Consider the following 13,353-nt stretch of genomic DNA (forward strand, 5'->3'; position numbering starts at 1 on the left):
ATTCAGAGCTACTAGAATATTTTAACTCAGTTTATATTTCACGTACTTCCAAATAGGATTGAGGCAAATGTATAATAAAAAAACAAGATTATCAAAATAAAAATAAAGGATCAAAAACTATGTAAACAGTGTGCAAATAATTAGTTAATTTAGTAACAGTGACTGAATATTAAATTTGCTCTGAGCCTCATTCCAGAAAAAACTCTAATACAGCCATGTCTTTTTGACATATCTTTGAAAATGTACAAATGTCTGAATATTTGCTCCTAGAAATATTTACTTCTAGCTTCTTTAAAGATAAAACTTCTCTTGGAGGGAGAAGCTGAGATGGCAGAGTAGAGAGACTCACAGCTCACCTTATTCCACAAATACACCAAGAATTACACCTGTAAACCCACTGAATTGCACAGAACACCTACTGAACTCTGGCAGAGTGTCTCTCATTTCAAAATATAGGGGGATTCTCACAAAATCCGGTAAGAAAAAGATAAAAGAAAAATTCGGTGCAGGACCGGTCCTACAGGGAGGGAGCAGCAAAGGAAGAAAGGCACCCTTAACCTAAGATCGGTGAGGAGCCCAGGGAGAGGGCTGGGCCCACTGCACAGAGGCAGCCTCAGGGGACTGGAGGGCAGCATGAGCTCTGGCTGGGGGTGTGTGTGGAATAGATCAGCCTGGGACCCCCATAAAAAAGCAAGACTTTTGGTGGTGAGGGGACACAGTGCAGCTGTGCCATAACTGCTTTCTCTGCTTGGCTCCATTGTTGGCATGTTCTCATGAGAAGAGAGGTGGGGCTCGGTCATAGCCAACACTGCTGTGCGGAGGTGGGGCTGAAAGAGGAAATCATGCCCAGTGGCCCTGAAACTTCACAGGTGGAACTGAGATTTGTTTACAGCCCAAGGCAGAGAGGACAGACTTACTCTCTCTGGATCCTTTGTGGACCTGTGCCTCTGGGATGGACAGGCAGTGAGTGGAGTTCTGACTCATGGCGGGGGCAAGTACGGGTATTTACAACAGGCCAGCCTACAGTACCATATATGGGGGCAGGGCTGGGGTCTGTGCTGACCCTGTGGTGGATCACAGATGCAGGTGTGTGACTATACGTTTGCTATGATGGGTCCAAGTACCTGACATTGGCGGATCTGCACTGGTGGTTCCTGCAACTCAGAACCTGGGGGACACCAGAACATACGGCCAACGTTCCCACAGCTAAGGCAGGGACAAAGGCAGCATCAACAAAGAGCACTTTGTAAGCCCCCATAACAAGTGACAGACAGCACCACAGAGGGCACTTCCCAGTGGACATCTCCTGCCTATTTTTCTTCACAACTGAAGTGCTCCAACCCTGCCTACTACACACCACAGCTCAGAAACGGGTCTAGAAGAAATACATAGAGCCAGAGAAATATAAGTAAATAAAGAAGCCGAGGAACCACTTTCAATTAAAAGAATAAGAGAAATCCCCTGAAAGAATGATCAATAAAATAGACCTTGATAGTATGCAAGACTTCAAAAAGGGAATGATCAATGCAAGAAAGGAACTAAAAGAGACTATTAACAGAGACAGAGAATATTTTAAAAAGGAAATTGAAACTATAATGAAGAGCCAATTAAAAACAGAAAACTCAATTGCTGCAATAAGAGCCAAACTACAGGCAGTCAAAAGCACACTAGATAATGCAGAGGAATGAATAAGTGACTTAGAAGAGAGGATAGCAGATGTCACCCAACCAGGACAGCAGATAGAAAAGCAAATAAAAACCAATAAAAGCAGTATAAGGGACCTATGGGATATTATAAAGCATGCCAACCTATATATGATAGGGGTCCCAGAAGGAGAAGAAAGAGAAAGGGAATTGAAAAGATATTTGAAGAAATCATGACCGAAAATTTTCCAAACCTAAAGGAGGAAACATAGCCAAGTACAGGAGGCACAGAGGGTTCCAAACAAGAAGAACCCAAACAGATCTACACCAAGACGTATTATAATTAAGATGGCCAAGGTTGAAGATAAAGAAAGGATTCTAAAGGCAGCAAGAGAAAAACAAAGAGTTAGTTACGAAGGAACTCCCATAAGGCTTTCAGTTGATTTCTCTACACAAGCACTGCAGGCCAGAAGGGAGAGGCAAGATATATTCAAAGTCTTGAATGAGAAAAAGCTGCAACCTAGGATACTGTATCTGGCAAGACTATCTTTTAGAGCAGAAGGAGAGATCAAGAATGTCACAGACTAGCAAAAACTAAAAGAATTCAGCAATACTAAACCTATAGTAAAAGAAATATTGAAAGGTCTACTCTAAATAGAAAAGAAATAGGAAGCTATAGAAATGAGAAAACCGTAACTGGAAATGCGATAACTACAGTGAATTGTAAGAGAATAAACATGAAGATGTAAAAAATAAATAAAAAAGTTAAAAGAGAGGAGAGCAAGAAAATATAGATTTCTCTCCCTCTCTTATTTTTCTTTTTTTTCTTCATTCTTTTTAGGATGTGTTTGAGCCTACATGATTGCCAATCTAAAGCAAACAGATAGAGTAAGGGGTTACCATATTTGAATAACAGGGTAATCACAAATCAAAAGCATATAATAGAGTCACAAAAACCAAAAGAAACCAAGTTAATACAAAAGAAAATGATCCAACCAGAAAAAGAAAAACAAAAAGGAAAAGAAAGGAACAAAGTAGAAATACCAAATTAACTGGAAACCAAAGTTCCAAATGGCAATAATTACACATCTATCAATAATTACTATAATGTGAATGGACCACATGAAAGAATTTCATAGACCTGCATCTGTGAAGGCTTTCTTGAGTGAAACAGCTGCTTAGTTGGAAGAACTGAAAGAAATTGGAGATACAGCATATCAAGTAAGGGAGAGAACAGACAGAAAATTGACCTGGGAGGCTGACAGGGTTCAGGTTGACTAGGTTCTATAGGCCATGCTGAGGGTTTTGAATTTTTATCTCCAGTAGTAAGGAGAGGACTGAAGGGTTATTAACAGGTTGAGACATACTAAAATTTCTTATTTAGCAAGGATCATGCTGGCTGATCTCCAGGGAATAGACTGAAGGGCATGAAAATGGGAGGGAAAAGCAAGTTCGACTGTCCACTGAGGGATGACGGTGGCTTTGACTGGAGTGATGGTGGTGTTGATGGAGAAAAGTGGGGTTGTTTCCACTGTGGGCTGAAGTTGAGTTAACAAGTTTTGGAGTACAATCATACAAGGATTTAAAAATACTTTAGTTAGCTGGGAAAATGGAATAATATTGAAAATATAAACACAATTGGATGGATTTATTATGTGGAACTTCAGCAAATGGAGCCAAGACCATGGAGTGTAAGTTCTAGAGACCAAGATTGGCTCACCATTAGGAAGTGTGTGTGTCAGAATTAGAGACTGAACAGTGGAGCAGCCTACTGGGTAGGTGGTGAGTTCCCTGTCACCAGGATATTTAAGAAGATGAATGATCTAGACTCATAGACATAGAATACAAACTTGTGGTTGCCAAGGGGGTGGGGGGTGGGAAGGGACAGACTGGGATTTCAAAATGTAGAATAGATAAACAAGATTATATTGTATAGCACAGGGAAATATATACAAGATCTTATAGTAGCTCACAGCGAAAAAAAATGTGACAATGAATATATATATGTTCATGTAAAACTGAAAAATTGTGCTCTACACTGGAATTTGACACAACATTGTAAAATGACTATAACTCAATAAAAAAATGTTAAAAAAAAAGATGAATGATCAGTATTAGGGGACTCCAGAAAATGTTTTTGAGTAGACTTTAAATTTAAGATACTAAGATACCATAATAAGTAGAACTGACTATTTAATTTTATAACTGACTACAAATTAAGATTGCAGTGTGCAGTCTATAACATATGTAATTTTCACTTGAAGTTATTCAAGACTCATTGTCCGGGTTCACATCACAAATAAAGTTTCATCTTTAGAAAATCTAAACCATAAAACCAAAGTCAGTCATGAGTCACATGCAATTACATATTTAATTTGAATTTGTAGACTTTAAAAATTAAGTTCCAAAAGAATTAGGGAACAAGTTCAATTTCCCGTTTTCTTAGTTCCCCATTTTTTTTTTTTTTCAGGAAATTGATGTAAGGGACACCTAAAGGCAAAAGTGTTCTTAATAATCATGCATGACTCAGCAAATCAGGCTCAGAGCCAATCACTAGTAACATCATAGAGCCTTCAAAATCCAAGACAACCAGTGATGGAAATGTTCACGAGATTCACTCTTAATTTTAAACTAGGTGTTGCATCCAATCACTTAGACCTTCTTTCTTCTCCTACCTTACCACCTTCTCATTTTCACTTCCTGTATCCTTGTCAGGTAGAGCTCCCACAGTTTGTATTTCTAACGAGCAGCATCTTTCCTTTTCCCTGTTTGTTCATGTGGTAGGCAAGCACATTTTGTCATTGGAACTTTTCTTTCCCAGTAGGCTTTTAAACTGGGAGAAGAGCTTGTAATCCTGAAGAGTTTGGGGCAGAAAATAAATAGATTTTGTTATTCTGCACAGTATCAGCACTGCTATTTTTACCTTCCGGTACACTGTTAAGAGAGCATTATCTGTTTACTTGTTTAAAAGGAAGAACATTTTCTTTTATGAGCAAAATATTCCAATGGCCTCATTTTTCTCTATCTGTGCCTGGTTGCATCAGCTGTCTGGCGCTTTGTTTCAGAGGCAATCAGAATGATTAGCAAAGTTAATGCTTTCAGCTAGTTCTAAGGACAGGTGGATTTTTACATTTTCCACCCCACCTTCAACTTTCTGTTAAATAAAACAGGAAATGAATACAGTTGGACATTGAATGCCTCTGTTCCCAGCTTGTCTCTCAAAGCAGAGTGGAGGCAAAGTAGGTAGAGTGAGTGAGTGGAATATTCCAGACTTTTTTTCCCCAGAACATGATTTGATGTCTATTTGATTAAAGAATCATTAAAACATTTGGTTGCTCTTAGGAATTTCTCTGAAATATCTAAGTAGGGAGGCATTTCAATGCAGTAAGGTCAACTGGGACTTCTGGTATGTGATATTCCTGGGATTCCAAAAGTCTGTGGCCAAATATTTTAGGTTATGGGAAGCTAATTCTTAGATGTTAGACTTTCATTTGTTCATTTATTCATTCATTCACTGAGTACCCATCGGGACTCAGATTCTGTTTTACATGCTGAACAGATTATGGTGAAGGAGACGTGTTCCTCGTCTTTTCCAGTTTCTAGTGGTGGAAGAGATCATTGCAATACAAAAACTAGAGTAGTTTTAAGTAATTTAATATAGACAGTGCAATGAGAACATTTAAAGCAGGGCAGTAAGTCTGTCTGAGGGTGGTCCAAGAAGTCTTCCTAATGGAAATTTGGAAAAGATGAGGGGTGTGGTTTGGGAAAAGGTGGACACAATTAGTAAAAACCAAATTCAAGCAGAGGGAACAAAATGACCAAGAAATGGGGCATAGGAGAGCCATACCCTGTTTGGGAAAGAATAGGGAGGAGCATTTGGTGTGTCATTGGCGGGGGGTAGAGGGGGCAATTCTGTGAAGGGAGGGGAGGCCAGTTGAGGAGGGGCTTGTATGACATGCTAGGAGTTTTAACTTTGTCCTCCTGGGCTATGAGGGGCTACTGAATAGTTCTGAGCAGAGGACTGATGTTGTAAATTATGGAATATTTTTCTGGTAGCAGTTTACAGTACGGGTCAGAGGCAGACAAGTGATGCGTGTGCCTTTTAGGATACTTTCAATGAGTGATGATGAAATAGGCCAATAGTGGGGAAGGATATGGATTCAAAAAAGGCCACAGAATTTTGTGTTCGTTGAATGAGGGAGGGGATGGGAGAGAAATAAAATTGTGGATTTTCTTTTTAATTTATTAAGCTTTTGCGATGTGCCAGCACTTTGCAAGATGGCTTCATTTAATCACCAAACCAGCTCGATGAGGTAAGGTACTGTGATCATCCCCTTTTATAGATGGGCTATCTGAGAATTAGAAGCTAAATCTTGCCCAAGATCAGAGCTAATAAAGCGTGAGCTGGGATTTAACCCCCAGCAATCTGAACCCAGAGCCTTCAGGCCTAATTATGATGCTAAACTGCATCTTCCAAGTGGTTCCTTTTCCACTGATGGCAAATAGAGGATGAGGAGAAACTCTGGGAGAGAAGGAGATGACCAAATGCGAGAACGGAGGCCGTTCTGGTTCCCATTTACCATAATATATAACCGTATAATTTGTAAAGGTGACTTAGATTGCCTTCTTGATAGGAAAAAAAAAGGCTCAGCTGATAATTCAACTGATACCACTCTGAGTCAGTTTATATATCTGCAGACTAAGAATTCAGAATACTTGCACTAATGAGAGGTTTAGATGCCTGGGTTTATACCCACATGGTCATCATAACCAACACTTGGTCAGCCAAGTATTTTTTTTTATCAGTTTTAATCCCTTTTGTTAATTCAGTGAAGAAGATGAAGAGCCTGACTTAATTAGAAAGTGAAATTAAACACTTAGCTTCTTTTGTGATTATGAACAAAAGTAAGAAACTTCAATACAGATATGTCATTGCCACACAAGGTGGCCTCACATGTTATGACCTATGCACATGGCCCCTACATGCAAAATGGCCCTATGCTTGGGTCAAGAAATTCTCTCTAATTTTATCTTTGAGTATGTGTTTTAGAAGTGAAGTCTGATGGGACAAAGAACATGTGTGCTGGGGGCTTGGACACTAGCTCATACGTGGTCTCTCCAGCTCTTTGCCTACCTGACTTAGATTCCCAGCCTTCTGCTCCTAGCCTCCCGGGCCTCCGTCTGGCCTCTACCTCCATCTCCTTGTCCCTGTCTGATTGCTGCTTCTGCCCTCTACCTGGTATGATGATTGGGCATGTCAGCAGGGGAGGCCTGTGTCTCCTCTTTACCCTCCTCTTCCAGTAGGGTGTGGATGCTGTGAAGAGATCTGGGTGGAGCTTGCACCCTGTGACATCCTCTTTGGGGCAAAGAAGAGGCCATCCCTGACCATGACCTGTTTGGTGGGTGATTCGGTGGCGACCTCTTGCCCACATCCTACAGGAATGGAGGTTGAAGTCTCCTGGGGAGGGGTGGTCTCTCACCCATTGTCAAGTGGGATGCTGGTGTGTGGGAAGGGAAGATTGAACTCCCCATTCCATACTGGGGCTCCACGGCTTTACTTTGCATGGGGAACCCCACAAATTATGTAGCTGGCCCTATATCCACTGTCTCTTGCCTTACTTTGTATATAATAAATGCATAGACTGAACTTTGTTAAATATGAATCCACCAAATGTAGAAGTGCCTGTCATAACCACGTGCCAGCTTACTGACTTAGAACTTAAAATGAAGTAACATATAGATAAAGCACGAAACAATAATGTAGTGACTTAAAATCTGATTAAGACACGTGCGTTTTACTCATGGTTAATAAACTCAAGAAAGGATAATTAGAAAATTAACAAGCTAGAGTCTCATTTTGGATTCTGTTATAAAGAGTAATTGTGTGTAATAATTCTTAAATCTTGCCTGGAGACATCAGTACGGGTGAAAGTTGTGTTAACTATGGGTTGCTAAATCACCAATGTGAAAATTAGATCTTTTTCTCAAAGTCCAAATTAAGTTAAATTTTATTGAACAGGTACACATGACTTCAGTGAAGTTAGAGATTTTGAATTTTTAAAAATAGGCAAAATATTATAGTGAATGCCAAAAATATTTAAAGCATGCTAACCAGTGGTCTTGATCATTGTCTCCATGGGCATTTAGAATAGGCTATTAGGGTTTAGGTGTGACAGGACCAATATTCCCTTTAGTTGGCTGATTTGTATTTCCTACATCCAAAAATCACAAAAAATATTTGCATGCAATGTATCAAGTTAGCTAATTTAAAAAATTACACATCTTAAACCTCTAAGTAACCAGGTTGGGTTTTATTTTTATGATGTCATATTTTATAAGACTCACTAGTTATGTGACTTGCCAGAATCCTTCCCTCCTTTTGGTGCACCAAGTGTGATCAACAGAGCCTACATTATTGAGATCTCTCTTTGTTTCACTGGCCAGTGAGTTGGAGTGGTTTTGAAAAATAACGACTTACACAAGAGAAGCAGCCACCACTCACCCAGCCTGAGACTGAGGATCAGCTTTGTGTGCAGCCTCTGACCCTGGGGTCTACCACCCCAACTACAAAGAGAAAACTTCTGCCTCCCTCTTCTTCCCAAACTTTCTGAATGCCTCTTGAGAAGTTGTTGGGTTCAAAACTATGCTTCATGCTTGTCTTATCCCAGATTCTCTTGGGTGGAAATGCCATGGTGGACACAGGGTGGAATTGAACCTTGACCCTCCATACCTGGTGGCCTGGTCCCGACTTGACCGGAGTGCTATAATCAGCTTATCTTCTCTTAGATGTCTCACTCCTGGTGCAGAAGCCCGCCTAGATACAGTAGAAGTCAGGTTCATGATATCAGATGTTGTGATGAAATATGTAGACCATTTATCCGCATCCCACTTGGCCTTGGAGAAGAAGTTGGAACCGGAACAGAGGCACACACAGAGGCATTTTATGGAAGCCAACCAGCACTCAGTCACATGTCAGTGTGAGCCCACTCTGCTGTTTCATATAAGTAAGAATCTTTCAGTCTCTTCAGGACGCATTCTGATAGGCTGTCTGAGGTTGTTCATGGCTTAAGGAAGATTCATCTTAAGTTAGAAAACTATTAATTGTTACATGTAATATTTCACTATATAATAGTGAAATCTATTCCATCCATTTTGATATCTTATAATTAAAATTAAGTCAATATAACTGATATTCCAAAGAACTAACCCATAATTTATTGTATGTTATAAAGCCAGAGGTATCAGAAAGATTTCTTAGAAATTCTTCAGCTTTATAAAATGATCTTTGTATAAATAGCAGTGAATGCTTATATTGAATTTCTTCAGCAATCTGATTTTGAAAATATAGATGAAACTATTGTATGTTAATTTAGAGAAGGAAATAATATTTGCCTTAACTTTTTCATTAGCCAGTGTAATTGCTTCCATTACTGTGTGTCTGTGGTGGTAATAATATTATCATGCTTCAAATCAGAATATGTGCTTTTATTCTCTTGCCAGTAACCTCTAAATTATTTTGATATTAAATGTTATTTTTGAGCATAGCTTGACAAAGGGATGCCCAAGCCACACATTTCCACAAGTGCCAGTGATGCTCTGGTCCGTCTCTTCCTTCCTCTGTGCCTTCGTTGTGTCCTGACCCATAACCCATCCTTTGATTATGCTCTGAGCAAAGCAGGGGCCTATTAAGGGGCCCTTCAACCTGTAAACATTCTTTTCTTCCCTCCTAGGGGTGGGGCCCAAGGCAATAGGTTACAATACCCATTCTTGATCATTAAATTCCTTTTGAGGCTCCTAAGGACCTGCTCTGCCTCAGCGAAGAATATTATATAAGAATTTGATCTCCTACACTGGAATTTGACACAACATTGTAAAATGATTATAAATCAATAAAAAATGTTAAAAACAAAAGAATCTGATCTCAAAGAAGAGTCAGTTCTGATACCGTGGTTAACAATGCTTCTAGCAAACTCCTTCTTTTTAAGAAGGAAAGCACTACCATTTGGTGGGTTTTGTCTTGACATACTTGGTTCCAGAAATTAAAGATTCAACATGGTTTTATTTGGGGGAGAAAACCCTTTTATCTTCATTGCCTTAAATGCTGAGCCCACGTGTGATTTCACAGAACATCCATGATGATTATCTAAGGCCAAGTTTGTGTTTAGGAACATATAACATGGAGTTTCAGCTCTTGCAGAGCTCAGCTAAACGTCATACATGGGAGTCAGGGTGCGCGTTGTTGCTTGTTATTTTACTACTGAACTTCGTAAAAACTAGGTGGCCATGAGAAACGCATTCTCTGGATGTCATGTTGCATTCCGAGTATACTGTTAGCAGTAAACTCCAATGCAAGAGCTTTAGCTATTTCTATATCTTAAATATTTGGACTTTCTGTTAAGTTTCCTCACTGCAAAGCTACTTAGCCAATTTCCAGTTGGATATAAAAGAGATGATTTATATTAGATTCATGTAGCTGATGTAGAAGTGGATAGAGTTAGTCTAAAATCTAACAGCAGAAATCCTCTTATCTTTAGCAAAACACCTTGAGAAAGACCATTTATTTAGTAATTTATTCGTCTCAGCTTAAAAAAAAAAACTATCTATTGTGAAAAACTTCATACATTTACAGAAGTAAGGAGAGTGATTTATGTACCGATCCCTCCACTCCAACAATTTTTTACTTTGGACCAGTCATTTATCATTGCTATTCCTAGATTATTTTGAAACAAATGCAAGATTCCATACCATTTCACCCATCAGTATTCCAATATGTATTTGCAGGGACATTTTTTAACTGTGGAAATCTAGCTCCCACGCCATGAAGGTTAAGATCTACCTACATGGAGGGATTTTTGAGGTTCTGGAAGTTTTGTACTCATCTGTAAATTAAGGGGAAAATATTACCTACTGCAAAGGGCACTAGGATTTAAAAAGTTAATGTGTTTAAATATACTGTGCAAATTAAAAAATAATATAAATTATCAGATAGCATCTATTTATAAAGTAAGCAATGCCTACGTTAGAAGAATAGTTTGTTGATGCAACTTGTTAATCTGGTACGGGTGGTCCATTAGTACTAAATCTGCGTGTTATTCATGCAGTTTAAAAATATTTCTTGAGCACCCGCTGCTGGCCAGCCCCGGTGCCTCATGGAGGTTCAGTCTTCCAGGGACTGTAGAGAACTACTTGGCTTCAAAGCAAAATTTGCACTCCTATTTGAAGGAACTGTAAAATACCTTCCTCTCTTTGCACTATTTTAGGTATACTGATAATTTTTCATTTCAAGATTAATCAAAAGTTTTCTAAAAGGAAAAAAAAATGCAGCTTTATTAAAGAACTGAGGAGGAAATATGATTGCATCTCATCAAAAGACAACATGTAGTTAACTGGCATTATCTTCACTGGGTACAAATTATTATTTTTCAGAACTTACATCTATACTGCTGCTGGCAGAAAAATTATAGGTATAAAATTTTATGTATTTTCTTCTTAAGCAGTCTTATAGTATTATGATTATTTCATCTCATACATAGTGGAATGTTCTCTCAGAGTAGTTAATATCAATAATATAATTATGGGGGGAGGGTATTGCTCAAAGTGGTAGAGCACATGCTTAGCATGCACGAGGTCCTGGGTTCAATCCCCAGGACCTCCTCTAAAAAAAAAAGTAAATAAGTAAATAAACCTAATTACTTTCTTCCCCCACAAAAATAAATAAAAACCTTATTTAAAAAATATAATTATATAATCCAATAATAAATAATAGCCAAAGGAAAGAGAAATGAGTAGATTTCAGGAAAACTTTATTAATTACCAGCACCAATAAGCAGATTCATTGTGAAATACTGAAATTTTGCAAATTAATGGGTAAGTAAACAATTGATATGAAACATTCAAGTCTCCTTTCTCACAGAATGTATGCTATTTATTTTCACATGTTAGCTTAGTCTTAATAATGGCAATTTTCATAACAGGCTAGTAAAGAAATAAAATTAATGTACATTTCAAAAAGACAGAGCGGTCAAGTAAAGTTCATGCCTGTGTACTGTGGTTTACCATCTATGAAAGTGAAGCAGGATTTTTATTTTGAAGAAAGTTAAGCTTTCTAATTTTTATAATTCAAAATATGAAATAATCAGGAGAACATAAGTTAAAAAAGTGATAAGAATAAAGCACATAAAAATGAGGTACAATTTTTACTAAATACGTACTAATAAAAGGCTATTGTAATACAGAGGGCATTGTGGTGTTGTAAAAGTCAAAATCATAATTGGTGTTTTGGCGCGGCACACGGCGTGTTAAACACAACAGAATCATCTGTGGGGTATTATCTTACATCCCAGACAGCAGAATTGGTTACAGACTTTTCTAAAGAGTGTGGTGCTTAGATCTTCACTAGCAAATACCAGGTGAAATGTTTAAAAATAAAATGCAGCCTAGAAATATCTGGATAACCATTGGAAAACCTCCAATTTCATTCAGGTTATTGGGATTTTGTGGATTAATGTAGGTGAATAAGGCAGATTTCTAGGTGTACAAATGGAGCAGAGTTGAATGTTCCAGGGTAGCCAAAGACTGATTCCAAGAGAAGTGTGTTCTCCCCATGTGAGGTCTGCAGGCTTTACCACTTCTCTTCCAGTGATGTTTGACAGCTACTTTTACCTTCACCTTCCCTGTTTTAAAGCTTAATGATGATCTATTTTTGCTAGTTTAGTAAGTTCTTTCATTCTGGGGAACTGCTTCCACATCCATTAGCCTATCAGAGAACGGTGCAGAGAGAGAAAATGGAAACCATTTGCAGTCTATAATTAATGAAAGAACAAGAATTGTTGAGTGTTTTCTGAATGTAAGGCTCCGTGTCTGGTATTGTGAAGGGTATGAAAAATTATCAGCAGTGGTCTCAGTTGGAAAGTAACTTTCAATCTACTTGGGAAGCCAAGACATACAGGCAGGGGAAAATGCCTGATTCCAGACAGTCTGGGTAGCTGTCAAACGAGTTACGCAGGTGACAGTTTAAGGAAACCCTCAAAGCAAAAGATCGGGCCTTGAAAACCGGGTAAGGAAGTTACTCCTGGAAGGAAAAGAATAGCAGACGTGCTGAAACTCCAGACAGACCAACTTAGCTCACTTAGAACTGAGAATCCCATTTTGTAAATGGGATTATTTTATGATTTAATTTAATAGGCAAGCAAAAGAAAACCAAGATAAGTTAAGAGACTTCTTCAAGGTCACTGAGCCAGTTAGAGACAGGCTTAGGACTGAGAGTAGGGTCTCCTGATTTACAGTGTATATTTTTTATGTACAGTGCATTATATTTTTATAATATTTTGAAAAGTTTGGGAAAGCAGGCTGGTGCTAGATGCAGAAGTTTGTGAATGTTTAGTTAACTTGTTTAGATTTAATTCTGGGTAGTTTGGACTAAAACCTTGAATTTCTCCAAAGTACCTCCCAACTAACCACGTTGTTTCACTGAAGGCTAATTCACCCTATTGTTTATACCTCCCTCTTAATTTTCTTTTTGTTTCCCCCTGTGGTTTCCCCTATGCTCCTCTAACCTGGTTTCCATCTTACCTTTCCGAGTACTCTCATTTTTTCTTTCAACCCTGGCTTCTTAAATTTAGTTGTATTGCTTCTCTTCTTGCTCTTCCTTTGAGTGAGCTCCATCCAGCCCAGTAGATTTTTGTTTCACATGAATTTGGGTAAAAAAGGG

The 13,353-nt window shown here is 38.5% G+C and overlaps 1 long non-coding RNA gene across 1 annotated transcript; it reads left to right on the forward strand.

Moving 5' to 3' along the window:
* Window positions 1–707: 707 nt before the first annotated feature.
* Window positions 708–12,202, forward strand: LOC116663149. The gene is made up of 3 exons (XR_004319265.1): window positions 708–813; window positions 1,929–1,937; window positions 12,189–12,202. It is a non-coding gene; the product is annotated as an uncharacterized LOC116663149 (long non-coding RNA).
* The last annotated feature ends 1,151 nt before the right edge of the window (window positions 12,203–13,353 follow it).

Source organism: Camelus ferus, chromosome 1, assembly GCF_009834535.1.
Source record: "Camelus ferus isolate YT-003-E chromosome 1, BCGSAC_Cfer_1.0, whole genome shotgun sequence".
In the NCBI taxonomy this organism is placed as follows: domain Eukaryota; kingdom Metazoa; phylum Chordata; class Mammalia; order Artiodactyla; family Camelidae; genus Camelus; species Camelus ferus.